A 24,959-nucleotide genomic window follows, 5' to 3' on the forward strand; every position below is an offset into this window, starting at 1 on the left:
TTCTGTATTATTATTATTATTATTATTATTATTATTATTATTATTATTACTATTATTATTATTATCCGGATGATAATAATTATTAGTATTCTTAATTGATATTCTATTTATTATTATTATCATGGTTCTGACTAAATATTATCATCTAAGTAGTAATTATGCCCTCTCTCCTGTTCATTTGCTTTGTGCTTTAATATTTTCCCATGATTTTTCCCTGGTAGATTCAGAGATATAGATTCCTGCCCCTCTTCTCTTCATTCCTCATGAACTTTTCCCCCTTTTTTCACTCCTTTCTTTCACTCTTCTTGTTCTTGTTCTTCTTTTCTGCTCTGGCATCCTCTATCCAGATATGGAAACTCCTTGAAAACCCTTGCCTGAAGTGTCACTACATCTCCTCATGGAACACAATGATCAATACATCAATGTTCACAGAAATATGAACTAAATATATAAAGACATATTTGGATCATGTTACTGATATAGTTTGTGCCAGTGCAGTAAGTATGAGTTTTCTGCCAAAAGAGGAATAATACAAGGGTATATTTAACTTTTTTTCTCCCGATATAATACTTTTAAACCATACTTAGACACTAAAACTTATCATGACTCTCAATGAAAGCCATGAAACTCTTTGAGGTGGGCCAGGGGCCCAGCTTTAAGGTGGGGTGAGCCAGAATTCATTGAGTCGCCATATTGTAATGATTACTCTGGTCTAAAATTAAATATGAACATAATTGTTTTGATAAAATATGTAATGACTTCTATGATTTGTAGTCAGAGAGGGACCGTCCTCATAACAGAGGTGGCACACATTGGTAGTATTAGTTTAACCAAAATCCTACATTCAATTGGTGTTACAGGAGTTTATATTTTACACAAGACCGAGTATGAAATTGAAATGGTATATCTTCATAGATGTGTTATTTGCATTTTAAATATTGGAGGATAATGCTTGTGATATTCTATACTTTTCTTATTATCAACTATTCCCAAAACAGGAGGAATGTGTACATTTGTCAGGGATGTTTTCAGCTGCAGATTGATACACATCTGGTGCTCCACTGAGTATTTGGGGTAGCAGGATGGCGCAAGTGTGACCCTGTCAAATTAAATGGTAGTGTGTGTATTCATAGTAATGAAGGAACATGTCACCCAGTGCAGTGGCTCACTGATGTGTTTATAATAGGTTTGGGACAACAATGGAGCCCTCTACCACAGAGGAAGTCAGTATGTCTGACTTTTGATGCGCACACAATGCTTGTTTGCGTGATCAGTTTATTTTTGATTTTGGCTGGGTTGGGATTTGTTGATAGTTGGAAAATGTTGGGATTTGTTGGTAGTCGGGAAAATGTAGAATATTATCATCCTTAAAAGTCCACTCCACCAGTTTTAAACATTAGAGTGTGTTTACAGGTCTTGGTGAGTTCTAATGTATATGTGGAAAAAAGCTGATTATGTCTTGCACTCCAATAACTGTTATTATAAATCGAAATTCCTAAAAACTATAAAAAGATATGACCTCTGTATTCCACTGTATTCTTCTTCCTTTTTAAATCCTGGTGCCTCCATTACCAACAATACAAATTAGTCATCATTAGAGGTGATTTATCAGAATACATGCGGTTTCCTCTGGAGCCACAAAAGGCTTTGTTCTAATTTTTCATATAAGTAGTAGTAATTCCCGAGACCTGTAAACACCTTTTAATGTGTAAAATTGGTGAAGTTACCCTTAAAGTACATAAAGATTAATGTTTACAGAGTTGACAACTAGTCTCAAAGACTGGCTTCTGTTTCACCAATCATGCCCCTCCATATTTTTCCAAAATCAACAAACATGAATGAAAGTGTTGCTTGAGTAAGATGTGACCTTCAACCAACTGAGAAGACTCTGACCCAACATCACTTGAGACCCAGGTGTCACGTTTAGGTGCTCGTAACCATGACAATGTTAAGGTGCTGGTGTGTGCTGTTGGGATTGCCAAATTGCACGAAATTCCAAATTCTGCCTAATGTTGCTTTAATGATGAGTAAATACACCAAGATGAAATAAGATATGTTTTTTCAGGATGTCAGTTGCTGATATGAAGTGTTAACTTCCAGATCAGTAGTATTTATAAACAGAAGTATCTATTAACTTTCCTCTGTGACCTGAATACAGCACTATTCAGAATTTCTGAGCTTTGGCCACTTTCCCAGGTAGGCTGATACAGTCTTCCTCGACCCCTCCTGTCATTTCTCCAATTTCTACCAACTACCATATGTGCCTCATGTTGTATTCATGTCATGTAGTGGAAGAACAGTGTGACATTTCTTGTAGGATTTTAAAGACGGTCAGCCATGTGGTGGAAGGCACACATCTAAATGAAATAATGAAGTATTAAATATAAAAAAACACTTACCACATTTCAGTTTTCTCCAACTCATAATTAAGATAAACCCATTATGACATGAATGCAGCATCAGAGCACATTGTGGCACCTGCCCAATGAGGACTAATCCAACCCAGACAGATTCATTTGAGTAAGAAGAAGCAGGTTATTGAAAACTGCCATTGATTCGTAACACTGGACTGAACTCAGTGTCACACTGCACACACATAAACTATGACCAGCACTTGTAATGAAGCAATGACACAGCATTCTATTACTACTAATGTATAAATATAATGAAGAGGATGTTTTTTTTTCTGTAATATTGAAACTGAAGATGAATTAATAAAAAATATGATTATTCTGTACTTCTGTTTCTTTTCTATAAAAACATCTGTGATAAAATATCCAAAACTGATATTGATTAAGCTGAGCTGGAGGAAGTGTCCGGGGAGAGGGAAGTCTGGGTGTCCCTGCTCAGGCAGCTGCCCCCACGACCGCCCTAGATAAGCGGACGAAAATAAATGGATGGATGGATTTTGATTAATTCGGTCATTACAATAATTTCATTAATAAGGGAAAGCTCACAGCTTTGTGCAAAAGTGGAAACACTACAGTTTTGTGCAGTAATTTCAGATCTTTACTATAGGAAATTTCATTTTAGTAACTACGGGGAAGTCAGATATAACGTCCATGGAAAGGTAACATTTGAAGGACTCTTAAAACATCTCAATTCTGAATATCTAAGTGTATATTCCATAATATAAACTCCACAACTTTGTTAATACCTGACTCAGCTGTTCAGAAAATATGTATCTATCGATCGATCGGTCGATGCAGCATCGGGTTTGGACGAAATACTTTTCATTGCTGTATCCAATCAACATTATTATTGTATCTAGCTGGTGGCATGTCGTCTCCTCCCCCAGCCTGCAATTGGTCATGACAGTTTGAGAGAAGGAAAAGGGGGTTTACGTTGCTATGTCCGATAGGCGGCAAGTCTTTTAGAGTGAAACTGAATTACAAACATAAGTGCCGAACGACGAGTTGGATTAAAACTACGACGTGTTTACTAGTTCCCAGTTGGATTTAGCAGCTAAAGGGATACCCAGAAATTGAGTGAGTACTCCAGTGTTTTCAGTGAGGTCTGAAGCGGCTTTGTTATCAACAGGTGCTGCAGGAAGGAGCAGGCTAGCTAGGTAGCAGCTAACATTGGCCTAATAACGTTAAGTAAAATGAACTCACATTTTTATTAAAACAAAGTACGTTTTTGTAAAGGTGGCTACTCACTGAACTGTTGAGAAGTGTTATACTTATTGAAGGCACTTTAATGCTGCCTGAAATTAAGCCAAATAGCTTGTAACTCAGCTTTCAGTTATTACTTTGGTGGTAAAAATGGCTAACCCAAACAGAATGTTTTTTTCTATTATGTAAGTGACAAGAAGTGACACGCCGCCTTGTGAAAAACTAAACAAAACTCCAATTTACAATCTTAGATGGAATAAAATGCAGATGATATGTGCATTCGAACTTTTTACAATTACTATAGAGAACTGTGGATAGTTTGTGTATTTTCATCACGTTGCAAAGCTTTATGTTAATTTACAGTATCATAACGCTACCTTTTTATGGTCACTGCACATTACAACAACATAGGTAGGTTGCCTGTTTTGATGACAGTCAGCTCCTGAGTGTCAACACTCCACATTAGTAAAAAACAAAAACTGAGAACTGAGAGGCAGCTGAATTGGGCTGTGCCAAACATAAGATTAGCCAATACCACTTAAAGCAGTAGTAATGGCAATGTTGTGTGACTTCCTTTCTTCATGTTTTCATCTGATTTCAAATCCTCAGATGAGTCAGAATTTTGAATCTGTAAACTGTAAATGTTTAGCAAAAGGGTTATCATACAGCTGATGGCTGCTTTCTGTTTATTAACACTATGACTTGGTATGAAAGGCCTGTGCTGTGTTTCTTAGATGCAATAGTTTTGGCTGGGATGCAGGCATGGAGGATAAGCAAGTGAAGATAGATTTAAAGAAAGAAGAGGAGAAAGGCAATCATGTTACCATTTTACCTTATTGAAAGGCATCTCAAAAAGCACAAACTCTGTTTATCTTTTTCAACAAAGCCTGCAATGATATCAAATGTTTGATGCCTCAATATATGTGCTGGGACCCTTTTACTAATGTTGCTGAAGTTTGGTGCTGTTCTGAGCATTATTTCTGGCTTTTTGATGACGATTTATACTTGGAATATCCCTTTAATGCTGTGAGAACACAGGTACTTGATGAGGATTCAGTGGAAATACACAAGTATGGCATGGTATTAACCATCACAGCTAAAGTGTGCAATTTAGTGTCACCTAGTGAACGAAAACACATACTACCTAACAGACATAATAATGTGCTTGACCCAAGATTCCTTTGGTGTTCTAGATGATTCTTTATAATCCGTTAGATTTAGGATTGCGAACAGAATTCGCTAATCGAAATATTTCGCTCAGGAATTAATCTGACTAAATTAATCGATTGATATCCCTGAAGTTTTACTGAATTGGTGACAATTAAGCGTTCCTTTAATTTGTTTTAGAATGTATTTTTTTTCATGGCAGAATGCTGAGGTTGTATTGAGGATTTCTGACCTGTCAAGGCACAGTCATTAACCCTATGAGGGTGTCCTGTGGTGTCTGGCAATGGGATCTTTGTAGTGAACTGGCTTAGGGGAGTGCCTTTGCCATGAGGGGTGTACTTTGTCCACTACAGTGTTTGCATGGGTGGTGTGTGGAAAGTAGCATCCACATGAATGCCAGGATCCAGGGATTCCCAGCAGAACATTGCATTATAACGAGATGTTCAATCCTCCTCAAATCTAAATTGTGAGTTTTATGATCTGTTGGTTGCACCCTTAGTATTAAGTACCAATGACAACAATAATTAATAATGACATTTTGTATTCATTTTTTCACAGAGGGTCTGCTGGCCAATCGAGTGGTACTGCCACTACATCTCATTCTATTCTATTTAAGGTTTATTTATTTATTTTGCACAGTTTTGATTAGGGACCGGTCAAGAGATCAATTTAAAACTTGGTTACTTTGGCTGTGATGCAGCCGAGCCTCTCTGTCTGCTGCCCCTACTCTGTCTCCAGCATTGACCCACCCACAGCACCATCTGATTGGTTACAGGGAGAGCGGGTAACAGCCAATCAGTAGTGAAAGCTGTGCATGCACAGTGCTCACACACACACAGCGGAGAGGAGAAAAGTTTAGTCACCAAGTAAAACTGGATTCATAGCCCGGCGCTGTTCCTTGGGGCTTGTTTCCGAAGGTAAGCTAATGCAGCAGACTCTCCCAAAATTGTAATTGACATCCCAGTCCTCTACAACTCACAACTACTATCAACATTACTGTGAGCCCGTTAACGTTATAAACATAAGCGGCAGCTCTGCTCGGTCGCAGTTCCTCCAGACGGGCCTGTTAATCACTCGCTAATATCAATATGGAAATAGTCCGTGTGTGTGAGTTAGAGAGTAAAAACCTAATAAACTCAATTCAGTCCACCTTTATTAAAAGGAAGCACGTTGAGGTGAAGGCTGATTAGCTTTTAGCGTAACGTTAGCCCTCCGGTCCGCTTTCTCCTTCTCTGGCTGTAGACGCTCAGCAGACTGTAGAAACTGCACAACTCAGGAAGTATTAACGTTACTGTGAGGCCCAATACGCCAGCGGCAGCTGTCTATTCCTATGATAAACACTGTTTATTAAAGTGAACATGATGTAGGCTATTTAGTGTTTTTAAAAGTTTAATCGCTTGAAACAAGGTTGCAGATAATATTGATAGGGAAATACTGATAAAAGTAAGAAGTGTGTGTGTGTGTGTGTGTGTGTGTGTGTGTGTGTGTGTGCGCGCGCGCGCGCGCGCGACCCATGTGCTGAGGCTCTGCAGCGGACCCTGGCTCGACCCCCGACCTGGGTCCCCCCGCTGCGTGTCACTCCCCCTCCCCTACCCTGCTTCCTGTCGCACTCTTCATCAATAAAGACCAAAAAACAAATTTAAAAAAAAACAAGTTATTTTACTTGATTTTTTTCTGTGTTGACTGAGAGATTCCATGCAGCAGAAAATGACATATTGTCATGTTGTGTGTCCTGAAGCTGTCTTTGACAGTTTCTTGTAGAGGGGGGCAGAATATTGCTGTTCAAGACTTTAGACATCATGCAACTGCATCATAAAGCCTACATGAACTGCATGGTGTTCAGGGATGAATAGTCTCTATCGTTATTGTACTATTTTTTTCAGCTATAGTTACATTCATCGTTAGTAATGTAGCAGCCTAGTTTTGAATGACAGTGTCTCTACTATCACATGTTGGTAAAATAAAACATTTACATAACAAAATCAACTACAGGCTTCCCAAATGCTGTAGTAAATTAAGCATGATGAGTTGAGCATATGTCATCATGTGGCCCCACTTTTAAGTCTCTCTCTTTTTTTCAAACCCTTATTGCAGGTGGATAGACTTAAGTCTATGTGTAAAAACACTCAGGTTAAGTCTTGGAGTTTGTATTATTCAAAATGTTGATGCCATTATTTTCCCTTTTACTGCAAATGCATATCGGCTCCAAATATCGGTTATCAGCCTCCTTGACTACTAATAATCGGTATCGGTATCGGCCCTGAAAAAAACATATCAGTCTATCTCTAGTTTTGATACATCCTTTTATACTTATTTATGGTGGATTTTGCAGTGTTTTGTTAAGTTTTTGGATTTGGACTAGCAGACTGTAGAAACTGCACAACCCAGGAAGTATTAACGTTACTGTGAGGCCCAATACGCCAGCGGCAGCTGTCTGTTCCTATGATAAACACTGTTTATTAAAGTGAACATGATGTAGGCTATTTAGTGTTTTTAAAAGTTTAATCGCTTGAAACAAGGTTGCAGATAATATTGATAGGGAAATAGTGATAAAAGTAAGAAGTGTGTGTGTGTGTGTGTGTGTGTGTGTGTGTTTAGACTTTCGATATATGATAAATAAATCGTGGTGAAATGTTTTCAATTTATCAGTGTATCTGTCTTTTTTTCAGCATTTTGAAGAAATTTTAAAAATACCACGATATACCGATAACCGTGATAATTTTTGTCACTATTACGGCGGTGTGATATTTTCATACCGTTACATCCCTAGTTGTGGCTAACCGTTTTGTAAGAAGTCAATATGTTAACGAAAGGTTTGGACTAACTTCTCTATGTTTGATGTCGTTATTGTGTGTATGTGTGTGGTGTTACAAAATGATAATGGGCTTCATGGGATAAAATAAAAGTTGCTTTTGTTACATGCAAGTAATATCTAGCTGGTCAGCTGAACCTACCTTCCCTTTATTTAAAGGCTGTGTATGACAGACAGACAGACAGACTTTATTGATCCCAAGCTGGGAAATTGCGGTGTAGCAGCAGCATTATACACAGAGACAATATCACACAATGAAAAAAGAGGAACAACCTATACATATTAGATAGCAATATATAAAAAAAAGTAATATACAAAATGTATAAAAGTGTATAAATAAGCAGAGTAATTGTTGGTGGAAGATAAAATATGAGGTGCGGTGAACAGTGTGTAAAAACCAAAGTGCGTAGAGACTATGTGCTATGACCAGAGTCTTAGCTGTTATTGTACAGTGTGATGGCATGCGGCAGGAAAGATTTTCTGTATCTGTCCCTTTGACTGGATAACAGTTTGTTCAGCGTTCTCCTCTCCACCACGGTCTCAAAAGAATCCAACCTGCGACCAAGTACAGAGCCAGCCTACTTGATAATTTTATCAAGTCTGTTAGTGTCACTGGCTCTGATACTGCTGCTCCAACACACCGCAGCAAAGAAAATGACGCTGGCAATAACAGACTGGAGAAAGATCACCAATAGCTTGCTGCACACGTTGAAGGATCTCAGCTTCCTCAGGAAATAGAGTCTGCTCATCCCCTTCTTGTACACAACCTTGGTATTAGATTTCCAGTCCAGTCTGTTGTCGGTCACCACTCCCAGGTATTTGTAGTCCTCCCTCTCTTCCACCACCTCCCCTCTGATCCGTAGTGGCTGCGAAGGCATCTTCTTCCTCTCAAAGTCGATCACCATCTCTCTGGTCTTGTCGACATTCAGCACTCTACAAAGTTGTCTACCAGTGTCCTGTACTCACCCTCCTCTCCTTCCCTTATACACCCGACAACAGCTGCGTCATCAGAAAATTTCTGCAGGTGACATGACTCAGAGTTGTGCTGAAAGGCAGTGGTATATGAGGTGAAAAGGAATGGCGAAAGCACAGTTCCCTGTGGAGCTCCTGTATCACTGACCACCACATCAGACAGAACACTGCCCAGACAGACAAACTGTGGCCTGCCTGTCAAGTAGTCAGTAATCCAGGAGATCATTGTGTCATCAGCTCCCATCTCCTGCAGCTTCTCACCCAGTAGCAGAAGTTGAATGCACTGCAGAAATCAAAGAATGTGATCCTCACAGTGCCCCCTCCACCATCCACATTCATATGGGCTTGTTGCAGTAGGTAGATGACAGCATCATCAACTCCTAAATGGGGCTGATAGGCAAATTGCAAAGGGTGCAGAAATGCCATCACCTGTGGCCTCAGCTGGGCTAAGACCAGTGTCTCCAGGACCTTCATCACATGAGATGTTAGAGCGACTGCTGGGTCGGATGGCCTCTACTTCTTGGGGACTGGAACCAAGCAGGATATTTTTTCCACAGCATCGGGACCTTCACCTGACCCAGAGTCAGGTTGTACAGATGTCCCATTACAGGAGACAGCTGGCTGGCACAGGTCTTCAGGATCCTGGGTGTGATGCCGTCAGGGTCTTCAGCCTTTCGCTGATGTAGTCTTACCAGCTGCCTCTTTACCTGGCCTGTAGTCACTGTTGGGTGGGGATTGATGCAGATGTCTTTGGGGGGGGGGGGGTGAGTGTGAGTGTGAGGGGCTGGCGGTGTTGGAGGGGTGGCAGGAGGTGAGCTAAACCTGTTAAAGAACTGGTTGAACTGGTTTGCTCTATCCAGGCTCCCTGATGTCTGCCTGTCTTTCCCCTTCATCCCCGTGATGTTCATCATTCCCGTCCACACTTCTCTCACACTGTTCTGTTGGAGTTTGGCCTCCAGCTTCCTCGTATAGCTGTCCTTACATGTCCTCTGTCAGCCTAGACACTGAGCAGCAGATGTATGTGGTTTGTTGTCTACATCTATAGTATACTGTACTGGACAGTATGAACACCCTGGTGCTCTAAAAGGGAACTGGCCTTTAGATAGGCTCCACTGCCAAGTATGAGGTCACATTGCTATGGTGACAGGGTCATAGCTGACTCTTATGGGCACATTGGTACACACTGTGTGCTGGTGAGGACAGGCACATTGGGCCACAGTCCACCCAAAAAAAACAGAAGACCTCTGTTCTCTGGAATGCTCTCTCATTCTCACTCTGGATCTCTGACCTGATTGGGACCCAAAGCTAGGCTACTGCAAAACTAAAATGTGTCACCAAATCAGGATTAAACCTATACTGGGGAAGATAATGTCTGCCTTGGATGTGTTGAAAGTTCCCTCCTGGCTTTGGCTAATTAGCGTGCTATTTGAGCATTTTCTAAGCAGTTTCAAGCAGTCAGTTTGCCTGCAAAAACTATGGCCATGTCATCTGAAGAAGTTGTTGAGCACTGCCCTCAGTAAAGTTAAAGTATTGAAAAAACACATTTCTGTTTCCGAAGCCATTCTCCCATCCCAAAAAAACAGCAAAAATGTTTTTATTTGTATTATTTTGAACCTAATGGTCTGCTTAGAGCAGGCATGTAGCCCTTATATTTCTAAAGGTTGTGGTTAACAGATTAATTTCACAATTCCACAAATGTGTCTCTACTATGGTTGGGTACCGAACTCGGTGCTTTTAAGGGTACTGACCGAAGTACCAGTTCACATTAAATCAGGGGTCTCAAACTCAATTTACCTGGGGGCCACTGGAGGCAGAGTCTGTGTGAGGCTGGGCCGCATCAGGTTTTCCACAAGAAAAGCCCTGATAAAAACATTCCAATGTTCTCAAATGTCTTTATTTTTATTTTTAACACAAAATAAGATGAAAAAAAATAAACAAATGAAGAATTAAAAAGAAAATAAATAAATCAATCAGTGATAAATAAATAAAATGTCGTATTCGTAAAATGTCATGTCTTATGACATGAAGAACATTTTTTATGTCATATTAAAATTTTGATATATGGTGTCATTATTATATATTTATATATTAAATATAATAATAATAATAATAATATGTATAAAATAATAATAATAATAATAATAATAATAATAATAATAATAATAATACAGCAGATATAGAAGACTTAAGAAACATATAGTTGCTGACTAGAGAAATCTAATTATTATTATTCAGATTCAAATGTCTGTATTAACAGTTCTTTAACCTTTAACTTTCTGAACAACAATGGAACATATAATTCCACTTGGTGTCACTGTCGCGTTGACGTTTCAGTTTCAGTGTTTAGCCGACACACGGAGAACGTCATTTCTGCAATGTGTGTTATTTCCGCCGGCGCCAGATCGGCTTGGGGTCCTGCGCTTGCATATGACGTCAAGCACGGCACAGTTTGTGATTGGATGAAGGTCAGAAACCATGGAAACACGAAGTGTTTGTGGTGCCCAACAATGTTGAATATAGTTTAACATTAAATTAAATAAATTAAAAGTTATTAATAAAGTTCGGCTCGTGGCTAGCATGGAGCTAGCGCTAACAATAGAGGGTGATATGTATCTTTCCGTTAGGATTATCAACTAGTTTATTTACGGCCCGGCCTCGTTCCTCTACCAACAACGAACAATGGAGACACGGAGAAGACATTTGTTGGAACTGAACTGATCGACATTTTTATTGTAAATATTGAGACGAGAACTAAAGAGGAGACGAGTGGCGACGTTATTGTTGTGGAAGGAATACGGCCGGCAAATCGGGATTCCGGAAATGAGGTAACTCTAGCGGACCAATCAGAGCGATGCGGTCTCCGTGAGCTCTCTGTTGTTTGGGGAGGTGCTCGTAAGCTGACAGAGAGGGGGTCGGAGAGGGTACGCCATGACGCAGAGGGCTCTGCGTCGTTGCATACCGACGGATACAGAGAAGCATAAATCAGGACAGCATTCATATCAAACCCGCGGGCCGCACTAACATTAAACTTTCATATGAAGGCGGGGGCCACAAACTATCGTCCTGCGGGCCGCGAGCTTGAGACCCCTGCATTAAATCATTAAATCAAAAGGTGCCAAAATTCAGGACCTGAGAGAGCTTCTTTACAGTAACATTATAGAGACATGGTAAGATGTGTCCCCACCAACATGTTGTTTAGTTTGCTAAAATAGTGTGTTTTTGGAACCTCAGTGTGAAACCAGTAGTATGTGAACTACATACTGATAAGGAAACGTTACAATATGCAGTCTTTGATTGCCGAATCAATTTTATTTAACAAGCATTCAGCCGGTTATCTCTATGCAAACACATAATTGGATTCTTGATAATGCAATAATCGAGGTTAGCATCATAACTCTGATAAAAGTATATTTACAAACAATATGTTTTAATCAATGTATTTTTAAATTGGCTAGTGTGCTCATATTTACAGGCATACAAAATTATAACCGCTGACTACGCATTGTTAATTTAATCTGCCCAAAATCGGTTTTAAAAATACAGCCATCACTAGCAGAGGCGTTGCTTGCCAGAAGAGGGAAGCATATAAACATCTTTATGTTTTCTATGTTATTTATTCTTAAAGCACTAAGTTGATGAGCAGGAACAGCTAAATGTAGCAGTTTACTTCAAAAAGTATTTTATATTACATATTTATAAGCATTATAGCTATATGTTACAGAAATAAAAATTTGAAAGGTTGACATTTGATGGTCATTGTTACTGGTAATGAGTCATGATATATTGTCTCTAGAATTTGATGATTTAACTGGTTAGTACTGAAATAAAAAAATAAAATAAAATAAAAAAAAAACTTTATTATAGAGAGAGTTAAGTACCAGGGAAAAAAGGTACCATTGGGTACTGGTATTGAATTGGGCTTCAGTTCAAATGGGAACGTTACCCAAGCCAGCAATATTTACTGCACCATTAGGGTAAGTGTACCTATTAAGCCCATGTACCACATAAGCCCACTTGTGACTTCTGAGTCCATCCATCCATCCATCCATCATCTGTACATATTCTATGTACACCGCTTAATCCTCTGCAGGGTCGCGGGGGGGCTGGAGCCTATCCCAGCTGACTTGGGGCGAAGGCAGGGGACACCCTGGACAGGTCGCCAGTCCATCGCAGGGCCACACATAGAGACAAACACTCACACACTCTCATTCACACCTACGGACAATTTAGAATGATCAATTAACCTCAGTATGTTTTTGGACTGTGGGAGGAAGCCGGAGTACCCGGTGAAAACCCACGCTTGCACAGGGAGAACATACAAACTCCACACAGAAAGATCCCAGGCGTCCCAACCGGGACGTGAACCGGCGATCTTCTAGCTGTGAGGCAGCAGTGCTAGCCACTGGGCCACTGTGCAGCCTGACTTCTGAGTCAATTAAAAAAAAAAACAACATCACCATTTTTGCTGGTTCATGGTTCTTCCAATGAAAATCCTTGTTACATAAATTATACTTTTGATTGTAAGCCAATCAGATTTGATGATCTTGAGTTATCGAAGCACATGTGTGACATGTGCCTGCTGCTCCCAGAAGAAGTTACAAAAAAACTCAAGTGATTTTGATGCCCTGAAAACCAACATTTCTTTCCATACTTCTACTCCTGCTTTTGGTAAGTACTCATTTGTTATCAACATTTATAAGTTTAGTGCTTTGAATAAAACATATGTTAGAATTTTACTAGAATTAGAAATGTTTTTTCTTTTGTAGTCAAAATATGTGTTTTAGCATGCTAACCAACAGCCTACATGCTGCATCAGTACAGTCACTGCATAGCATTGTTAATTGCAATGACATAAAGCATGATAAGCATGTGTAGTTTACATTTTTGTTGGTAGAATATCCTATTGTACTGTTAAATAGATAATACATGTGTATATTTATCTTTATTTTTTAATTAACATTTTTACCAAGTGGGCTTAAAGGGGACACCATTTAGGGTGGATGTAAATGATTATAGCTACTTACTTAAATGCATTATCAATTGATACTTTTCATGTTATGTTAGTACAGCATATATAGATTCATGTCACATAGTTGTTTTTTAAAGCCGTATGTAGAAAAAAATATTCTGACTTTTAATCAGAAATTCACTGATGTTCCCTTTAAGCCCACCTCCTCCCATTAAGCCCACTTAGCTGTGTTCAATGGAGATTTTCTCCCTTTTTCCTGCCTAACATTGACCTCACCTAATCAATCAGCTTCATAATTCAGATAATTAAATACCCAAATTTAAATATCAGTGATGTTGCATAGGTCAATTCACTCTGGATAGATACATTCTATCCTACCATTAGCATAATTTTCGACCCTTTACATTTCAGATGACGTGACTAGAACCCGAAAAAAAAGTACAGCTCATGCAAACACCTTTTGCATGAGCTGAAGCATGCCACCTTTACAGGGAGGGAACAATGGCAAATCGCTCAGTTCTGGCAAGAACTTATTAAGTCAACAGGAAGTCGTTGAGGCAGAGAGCGAAGGGGCAGCTGAGCATTGATGCACAACAGGGACATGAGACCTACCTGGGCCCAGGAGTAGAGCATGACATTTCAGAGTGCCTTCAGGTAGGGTTATGGTGACTGAAAGGCTCAAGACAATATGAAAGAGTGAGGTCACGAAAAAGTGATTTTGCCTAATCTAGTGGTGTGTGTGTGTGTGTGTGTGTGTGTGTGTGTGTGTGTGTGTCCAGGACTAATGCTTTGTTATTCTCCATGCCTTCAGGTCCTTTGTCAACGGGGTTGGGGCTTTACCTGGACGGAACTTCTCAATCTCGCTCAAGAGTTTGTCATAGCCAATGATCTTCAAACCCCCTTCAAGTACGGAAGACCCGGTCGAAAATGGTTTAACCGCTTCATGCGGGACAACCCTGAACTGACCATGAGGAAGTCAGAACAGTTCCCAGGTGCTAGCGCAAAAGCCACTTCTGACCGAGCCATTCTCACTGGCTGGTTTGCACTTCTTGAAAAAGAGATGGTTAAAGCCAATTGCATGAATAAGCCTGAAAACATCTACAACATAGATGAGACAGGCTTCACCACAGATCCAGCAGCAGGCAAAGGCTTGTCAAGGACAGGCAGCAAGAACGTGTGCCAAAACACAGGCGGGAGTGGGAGGGAACAGATCACTGTCTGCATAACAGGGAATGCAGATGGGCAGACTCTCCCACCCTATGTGGTGTACAAGGGGAAACACCTCTACGGGTCTTGGTGTGTTGGTGCTGTGTCAGACCATGGATGGATGGAGAGGGACTTATTTGAAGACTACGTCTTGCACCTGTTCCTCAAGGAATCTGAGAAGTGGTCCAACTTAGCATTCCCAAAAATACTAATATTTGATGGACGATCTTCTTACATCTCCCTCAATCTTGCCTGAAAGGCAAAAGAGAACAACATAGTATTGTTGAGGCTGCCTTCTCACCTAACACACATTGTCCAGCCACTCGACAGAGCAGTGTTTGGGGAGGTGAAGAGGCAGTGGTGAACAAAGCTGCGGAGGCACTCCCGTATGACCAGAGACAAGATCAGAAGAGGGGATTTCCCATCCAAACTGAGATAGGTCTCAAGGGTGAGAATCTGAAGAGTGGGTTTAAGAGCAACGGGATTTACCCCTACTGTCTAGACAGGGTGATGACAGAAGAAAACACACCATTCACAGCAGAAGATGGTCAACAACAACCACAACTACAGCCTCTGGCAGAAGCTATGACAGGCAGCGGTAGTCCTCTGAGTTACCATGTGGTCACTCCATCTCCACCTGCACAACCTCGTCCAGCCGAGAAAACATTGAGCTTTCCAGAGGAACCCTGCACCACTACTGTATCCTGTACTACACATCCATGCTCCATATCTGTGGACGAAGAATCCATGTCCCAGATTATCCTCAGTGTAGAGACTGTTCCTGGGTCCAGCATTCTCAACATCACAAATAGTGAGATTGCAAAGCCTGCAAATGCAGAAATGTCACAACCCCAGCCATCAACTTCTGCAACCTCAAGCCCTCCACCCTCATCAAGCATCAAAGATTACTTCCTACAACACATCATGCCAACAAAGAAGAGCAATGTAGCCAAAAGACGGCGACTGCACACTTTAAAATATGGAGAGTCTCTAACAAGAAGCTTTGTTGCGTCTTGAGGAAAGTGAAAGGAAGAAAGCAGCAAAAAAGAAACAATCAAATGATGGCAAGACCAAGAGCAAGAAGGCTCCTCTGGAGAAGACAAAAGCATCAGAGGCAGTGAGTAAAGAGGCAAATGAAACCTGTGCCACAACCTTCACAGTGGAGAGAGACGTGTACTATGCTGTCATGTTCACAAAACCAGCAGCATATTATCACTCAATGAGTCAGCACCACCAGAGGGTAAACAGTATGTGATGATGTTCTTAGACCGAGGGCCAAACAATACATACTTCCTCCCACCCAGGGACCAAATGAAGATGTAGAGCACAAGTTCATTTTCTGCAAAGCAGACCTGGACGGACCTGGACCATTCTATTTGCACAATCATGAGGTCACTGAAAATCTGAACAAAAAAAATGATTAAAGCCATCAAAGACTTGTTAGTGTAAGGCTGGCAAGCAAAGACGACCACAATGTGGGCAAAAGGTTGAGAAAACAAACAAAATAAAGCTTACTTGTTACAATATTACACACTAAGTTAGGCTACATGGAGCAAAAGATAGCGTAACTATAATGATAAAATCACCTCAAGGAGCCTAGTCTTAATCTTGCTCAAGTTAGGCTATCATACACAAGTTTCAAGATGTTATGACTGTTGTATACAGTATGTTGTTTTTTAATGGATGTTTATTGTTATGACTTAATTTTAGGATTGTACCTGTAGTGGGTCTTTAATGTTACTCCACAATGGTTTTAATTGTTTCTATGTAAGCTGTTTTTATGTTTTAAAAATCAATTAAAGTTATTTGTTTAATTGTACTGAAATTGACTCATTTATTATCCTTAAAATATTAGTATTGAACCAGGAAACTGCCTTTCTTTCAGTCATTTCACTTCAGAAATCTAGATAAAAACATCTGCACTCTCAACCAGCTGGCTGGACCAAAAATTTTGGCCAATTGTAAATGCCAACAGTATAATGTAGGATAGAGATACAGACAAAATGACAACACATATTGAAAGATGAGGGATTTAAGAGTAATTTCCATTCTAATTTTGATTTTGTTAATCAATAGTTTTTTGGCTACATTCCAAAGAAGACATGTCTTTTTCTGTGTTGACAACACAGCAAAAGGCTGATCACGCCTATTTCAAATGCCATTTACATACCCATTAAACCCATGCCAGACTTTTGACATATTTTGACAAATTAAACAATAAAAACATTTAAAATGGGTATAAATGAATTATTGACACTTCAAATGAGACATTAGTCTATCATTTTAACTAAAATGTTCTCACTTTAATTGGGGCGGTATATATTAGAAATGTCTGAACTTTAGATTTGATGGGCTTTTACCCTAATTCATTAAAATCTGTTATTTCTATTGATATTTTCCAATTCAGTACATCATTATGTACATCATAAGTATTCTTACAAATCCCCAGCTTGTGTCTGTATTCCCACTTCTCTCCCTTCTCTTTGTCTGGTACAGCGTGGTATAGCCCTTTTAAAGAGTGCATGTGTGTTATATTGTATACTGTCAACACAAGATAAGAGGCAGCTCTGCTTCTGCTCCCAAATGACAATCTGCTTTACCCTTTGTGTCAGATAGTTATTTGGTTATCAAGAGTTGCAGGAACACTGCACATTATATAATTTACACTCATAAATCATTGTTATTTGAAATGTAGTTTTAGTGTCACATTGGCTCACAAAGTGATTGAACGATCAGCAATCTTGCCATCTGTTAAATTTTGTTGCTGGTCAGAAATGTTTCTTAAGCCCCATTCACACTGCCCTTTCAGTACGGGACTCATGCGCCTATACTTAGCCTCACTGTTCTGTGTGGTTCCATGGCCTGATTTTCCTCATGGCTGCTGTCAAAGCATAACATGCAGAAAGATTGTTTTTAATACAGTGGCTTTAATATTTTACATGTTGTGGCCATAACTGTGCTGTGACTAAATTAAAACTTAAAGGGTTATTCTGGTGTAAGTTTAATCCATGGTCTAACACACAGTGACACCTAGTAAGACCCCCCTTGAGAGATCAAGTTTGCAGACCGCTAGTTTACGTAGCTTTAGCAACCTCAGAAAAAGACCGCACGATAATAATACATTGCAGTATGCCTCCAACAAGAAACTGCCATCAAAAAGCCACAAATAATGCTCAGAACAGCACCAAACTTCAGCAACAGTATAGGGTCTCAGTACATAGCTCGAGACATCATATGTCTGCTTGCTTAGCTGCTTGTATTATTGAGAGCAGACAGGGAAAAGAATGAAATTGCGCTTTTCTAACTGTACCCGGTAATCAACTCGCAAGGACTTCCCCACAACAGGAAGCTGTATCAGCGCTGCCGCAGCAAAAAAAAGGCATGATTTTTGTTGGTTTAATATCACGGGCAAATGGTGAAATTAAATTGCACACAGTGAAAGCACAACACCCTAAAAGTTATCTTGAAATCGATTATTATTGTCATTACTGCTATAATTTCTAGAAGTCACAGTTTAAGATGAGTGACTGAAATCCTTGTCATCCTATTCAAAGGCTGCAACAAGCCACTCATTGAACTGGGGTGAAGTTAGTTTTAGGTTGAATATTCGATGGATACTCATTCGAGTCCAGCTGCGACTTTACTGAGGTTCGCCCAGTGTTAGCAGCAGGAGGACGGTTAGCTCACCCCCCAGAGCCTCACACTGAATTGCTGGAAACTGATTTAGGGACTGTCATTAAATTACTCAATTAATATATTAATATAAATAATTGCATTTTTTTCAGTATCTTCAATGTCATGTGACCCAGTGACTCCAAACCAGCAGCAGATTGTCTTAGAAAGCTGGATGAATGAGACACAGATCTTTTTATTGTACTTTAGTGCTTCCTCTGTTTTAATTTAATATTAATATGCAGATTTTGTTTTTTTCTCAATAGCTTCCATGTCATGTGGCACACTCACTTCTGAAACAGATTCTGTTTCCATAAGAAATGTCTAATAATAATAATAATAAAGAAAATAATGGTAAAAAAGTTCTCTAAGACGTTAACATATTTTCAAGCAGCAATGTCAGCTTCTACACTATTTTGTCTCATGTTTTATATTCTGATTCTGAAATCTTGAAAATGATTTTTATTTTCAAAAATCTCACCAGTAGTCACCATTTAAAGGGTTGTTAAAATAATATGTTTAACAAACTCAATAATTATCGATATCGAGTGATATGAAACACTTATATCATGATACATTTTCAGCCATATCACCCAGCACTATTATGTATGAATGGTGGGGTTACAGGTTTGAACATTTATATGTCTCTGGAAATTTGTATGTTACTCTACCACTCCAGGCCATCTTCTGCCACGTTTTTGACAGGCTGACTTTACTTAATGTTATGATCAAAGAATAAAGAGGTATAGAAGATTGTTTTCAATGTTACATGGTAAAGAAACACAAAGGAAGTTTGGTGATTTAAAAAGTCGAAAGAATGAAATAACGTCTTTCTTCTGACTGCCTTTACATTTATTTCCAATCAAATTATGATAAATTCATTAACCAACTAACATTTGGACATATTTCCTATCAATTGAGCTGAATAATCATTTCATTATTTCTGGGACTGCAGGTAAAAAGGATAAAGGACTTTCATGAGGTGCCAAACTTAAAAGAAAAAAGACTAGTTGAATCTTTTCATTGAACAGAGATTTGACAGACAAAATCCTGAGTTGGGTAAAGCCCTATCATATCATCCTGATGCACTTGTCAACAAAATTCAAATGAACTAAATAATGGTTTATTTCTGTGGTTTCAACACAGCATGTCTCGATGTGTGTTTCCTTTTATAGTTCGTTTCAACATTGATATGTTCCTCACAGTGTAGCATTATGAAGAAAAAAATATGTTGCGTCGTATTTTAATACTTAGGAGATGCTGCACAGTCAGTATTGAGCCCATAGAAAATACATGCCAGTCAGTAAACAGACCACTCCTTTATTCCAAAGGCTTTGTTTCCCACAGCTTTGCTTTGAACTGTTACCTCAGCAAGACAAACACACATTAGATTCATGCATGCACACTAAGGGGTAAGCTGTGGCAGCAGATGGTGTTGTGTGTGTGTGTGTGTGTCCTTATGTTAAATTATAGCTCTCAAATGTTTTCTTTTTCTGTAGCAGTGTGTAGGCCAGCAGGTCTTCAGATAAAGGCTTATCCCAAGCCTTAAGCCCTATTCACACAGATCCCGCAATATCGCTGCAACGAAGGCTCACCTTTATGCCGCCTTGTGTGCTCACACTGTACCAAACCGCATGCTGGTGTTATGGGGGTTTCCACCTGGTTACCACCTGTAAACATGTATCTGTTGACTGTTAATAATCACATGGATGCTGTTATAATGTGTTGTGATTGAGATCCTGACCTACCATGCATCATGGAAAGTGACAAAGATACATTTTTTGCTTTAAATTACTTCACAAAATCACCATCAGTGAATGGCAGACCCTGGCTGGCACTCGCTCTTGGAGATGGATTCTATTTTCTGGGGGAACTTCACTTTAGACTCAGTCCAGAGGGCTGACCATCACATTTGCTTCCTTCATTAAATTTGGTGATTTGTTTTGTATAAGTTGTCAAAGACAGTAGCTATCATATAAGATGCCAAAGACACTGCCTGGTCTGATAGACTGATATGTTTTTTTCAGGGCCGATACCAAAACCAGTTATTAATAGTCAAGGAGGCAGATAACCAATATTTGGAGCTGATATTCATTTGCAGGAAAGGGAAAATATTGGCGTCAAAATTTTGGATAATACAACCTCCAACACTTCGTTTAAAGGCCTGTAAGCATATGTTTATTAAACAGCTTATCAGATTTGCAACATGTTAAATTAACATATGACGGAGGCTACAGATTAGCTGATGTTGTAATGTAGTTTAAAAATAAACGTGTTTGTTTTATTGTGCTAACAGAACATCACCAACAAAGTATATTATAGGGTTTATGGTGTTCTAAACACGCGTGTTGCCAACTTTCAAAATGACCAGGTCAAAATGATCTACCTACATAAAAAATGCTAAACATCTATTTATTTATACACACACTGAGCACATTTTATATAACATAACATAAAATTGTAGTGTTTCCCACACATTTATGTATTTGTGGCGGCCTTAAAGCCAGTTTTTGTCATAGCCAAGCCGCATAATTATATCATCATGTGATGCACTGGGGACTTCACCCAAAAGTAAAACGGTGGCAAAAGCCTCACAATCCTTGCAAATTTACTTACTTTTACGGTCACAATTGGACAATTCGGTTCAATACAATTTGGAGATCTAGAAGAGCAGATCGATTACATTTTATCCCCATCCAAGTTAGCTCAGCGCTAAACCAGAAGTTTGCTGTCTTGGTCAGCAGAAGTCTCAAGTGCACATGCTCTATGGCACCCCAGCCAGACAACCATGCAACAGTTAAAGCTTGATTCTGTGGGTAACACTGCCTTGTGAGCCAGCATGGTGAAGCCTGTGCAGACATCAAGGATGCTAGTAAAGCTAGCACTAGCAAGACACAGATATTTAACACTTCCAGACACCATTGGGCCACAATTCTGTGAGGTAATCGCAACATCTATAGCCTGTTTTATTGCTAAGAACTTAAGACCTGTATGCTTTTGAATGTATCACTGTAATTTGCTGCATTCTGTATTCTTCTATATTCTGTCATTGTCTACTGAGATAATGTGCTGACACTGACGGGGGCTGTGCAGTGTGCATTGTGAAGTTAATCAACTTTTGAGTTCATCAGTACTTAACACTAGTCTGATTGTTTATCATAGGTGTGATTTTGTACATTGATGATTACTAGGACGCAGAGGATACAGACGGTCAAGGACATCCAGTTCAGAGAGGTCCAATGCAAACAGATCTAGCCTTTCAGTGAGACCCTGCTCATGGAGATCTAGATGACAGGATAGTTGTTCGTCAGATCCAGAATGAGACAACAGCTGTTTTTTTTGTTTTTTTTCCACAAACAAAAAACATGCTTCGCCGCCGGTGGACCGCCCTTCCAACCTACCACTGGGCTAAGCAAGTTTTCTGGGGGAAACCCTGATGTTAATAATATTATGTTGGAGCTTGATTGTCACATTAAAAAGTCTGGAAACGTACAGACTGGAGACAGAGACGATGCAAACAGTGTCCAAGAGTTTGGAGACTGTGTTGGAGACAAACACAGCTTTCGCTAGCTGTTTGTCATTAGCTACATGGTAGTAACTGTAACAACACATATGAACAAAGTAACATTATTCAGCCACACTTACCATTCTGAAATGTCCTGCTGCAGCCGCAGAGTCTGTATTTCTTCAGGAGCCTCTCCTCCTGCGTCTTATTCTGGTTCAAACTGGTATGGTTGAACAAAAGTATCTCTGAGAGCCGCAATACAAATATATACATCCACCATAACATTAGCGCATGCTACCGTAATGTAAGAGGCATTGTCTTTCTGAGAGTGACACAGGCAAGTAGACGTTGACAGAGCTCATTAGCATTTAAAGGTGCAAGCACAGAAACAGTCTGCTCTCAGGAGAGCTCAGTAGAGCAACTTTTAGACAGCTGAAATTCAGGACCACATAGGGGTTGGGGGCAATGCATATTGAATACAGTGTTGTTGGACCTCTGACAGCTGTGTGAAATTAATGAAAAACAGTATGATATGGGACCTTTTAAGATGTTAAAGTGAAACTCTAGTCAAAATGCAACTTTTATGCTAGTGTCAAAATAGCTATTTTTAAAACACTAAGAAGGATTGACACAACATGAAACTTTGCTCGTAGTATCACCAGGGTCTTTACACATAGCTCAACTGAACCACATACACTTGACCCAGATGTGTCGATCCTGAGTACATCTGGGGTGCCATGACGACAATTGGAGGAAGATGCTACCACTAACGTGAGGTGTTCCAAAACTTTCTTTTTACACAAGCAATGTTCTCAATGCTCGTGTTCATGTGTAGAGACCCTGGTAAGTTCTCTCTGTAATTGGCGCAAATACATTGAGAATGTAAGAGTAGAGCATGGGAATGCATGCGCGTACACACACACACACACACACCCTTCCCCCATCATTGGAATTTTGTTTCCATTCCTCACTGCTGCATCATGGGACTGCTGTGTGTGTGTGTGTGTGTGTGTGTGTGTGTGTGTGTGTGTGTGTGTGTTTTTACAGTCCCGCTGACAAAGCAGTTGTCATGGGGGGTTGTTTTAATGACGTCGTGAGAGAGAGCTTGAGAGAACTAAGATGGAGATAAAAACCTTGTAGTGGTATTAAACTAATCTCTTGTCAGGTTACCAATTAACAGAATTCACCCTAACAGTCAGGCATATTCCATGGTTTACTGTCACTAAACAAGCCACTGATTTATCACTCTAAGTAGGTCAAGCTGTGAACCAGCAGTAGGTCAGACAGTCAGTTATTATAGTAGGTATGTAACAGTATGGAAATTTCACACCGCGGTAATAGTGACAAAAATTATCATGGTTATCAGTATATCATGGTATTTTTAAAATGTCTTAAATGCTGAAAAAAACACAGATACACTGATAAATTGAAATAATTTCACCAAGATGTATACTTAAATGGATTAATTATACATCAAAATAGTCCAAATCCAAAACCTTAACAAAACACTGCAAAACCAAGGATTTCTCAAAACTGTGTAAAATAAATAAACCTTAAATACAGTAGAATGAGATGCAGCGGCAGTACCACTTGATAGCCAGTAGACCCTCTCTGTGAAAAAAATGAATAGAAAATGTCATTATTAATTACTGTCATTGTTTCTTAATACTAAGGGTGCAACCAACAGATCACAAAACTCACAGTTTAGATCATATCACTTTTGTCTAGACACTTGTTACATTGCCACGGGTAGACGCTGCTCCGGTGAACCCCCGGAGCTGAGATGAGAGTCAGTCATCTCCCAAACCCAGTACATGTTTGTCTCAAATCCTCCTCACTGCAGCTCTGCATCAATATTTGGGGAACTATTAGGTCGACTTTAAAAAGTAAGTGTAAGTAAGTAGAATCTACAATTAATAAGCGGTTCAGATAACGTGCCAAATCATAGATCAACTTTGTTCAGTTATACCACTATCTAGTCAGTTTAGATTAGTGACAACAGCAACAGCATGATGCACCCAAGCTTACCCAAGCTAAGTTGCAACTTACCTTGCATTTGCTGAACAGTTGAGGGTGATGGTCATAAAAGTGAAAGTAAATAAATTTGATGTGTTTGCCGCCCCTCGCAACAACTTTCTTCTTGCAGCTCTGGCAGATAGGGCTGCCATCCTAAACCAGCCATGTCTTCTTCACTACATAACTAGCACACGTTACGCGCTGCACATGCAGGTGGTTACCATGGTAATTAAACTTAAACGGTAACCTTCACTGTCGGGAATTTTACCGTGGATAACTGTGACACCGGTAACTGTTACATCCCTATATTATAGCAGAAAGTAAACCAGTTAAGACACCGAATCATTCCTTTTGCTAAAATAACGATACACTAAGCTCGCAAGATGCTACACAATATTGGATTCACAAGAACGAGATGAGATAGTATTTTCACACTATTTTTAAGAAGACTTCTTATGTAAATATGCTTGTAACTTTTAATGGAAGCTGTATGTTATGTTTTGAAGCCAATAATGCACAACTGTGTATAAAAAATACCCGGATCTTCCACGTTGTGCGGCTCATGGAGTTTGAGATCTGGAGACTTCCTCTGACTGAGCCTGCTAACTTCCTATAACTTCCCAGATAACTTGAATGTAGATCAAATAATTTAATCATGCAGCTCTTCTAGACTTTTCAATTTTATCAGCCCAAATGGCTCCAGTTATGATAGTTAAACACGTCGGGGGGTAGTGATGCTCACAAAAAATGGATCTACCGTTCACAGATGCCTCTTTCACAATCTTAACTTAGGGGAAGAAAGCTTTTGGGGCCGTAGTGAATCACATTACAATGTTATTACATGGTTTGGCCTCTACAGAAACTAGTCTCAAACCCAGACACTCTTCCTGGGTGCTTAGCTGCTGCTCTTTGTCTGTAATATACTGATGTTGTGAGATAGCATTTCACCTCAATGTGAAATACCATCACATTTTTATATCACAAGAGCTCATGACACTCCCAGTGTTGGCATCTTCCCAGTGTTTG

The 24,959-nt window shown here is 39.6% G+C and overlaps 1 protein-coding gene across 2 annotated transcripts in view; it reads left to right on the forward strand.

The window, feature by feature from the left end:
- Window positions 1-3,314: 3,314 nt before the first annotated feature.
- mpp5a (membrane protein, palmitoylated 5a (MAGUK p55 subfamily member 5)) overlaps window positions 3,315-24,959 on the forward strand; it is a 65,594-nt gene continuing 43,949 nt past the window's right edge. Inside the window, exon 1 of one of the 2 annotated variants that reach the window (XM_037071071.1) lies at window positions 3,315-3,488. The gene's annotated coding sequence lies outside the window, so the exon portion shown is untranslated. Of the gene's footprint in view, window positions 3,489-5,614; window positions 5,699-24,959 lie in introns of those variants that run through there. The other variant, XM_037071072.1, reaches the window with a different exon arrangement.

Source organism: Acanthopagrus latus, chromosome 16 (assembly GCF_904848185.1).
Source record: "Acanthopagrus latus isolate v.2019 chromosome 16, fAcaLat1.1, whole genome shotgun sequence".
Lineage (NCBI taxonomy): Eukaryota > Metazoa > Chordata > Actinopteri > Spariformes > Sparidae > Acanthopagrus > Acanthopagrus latus.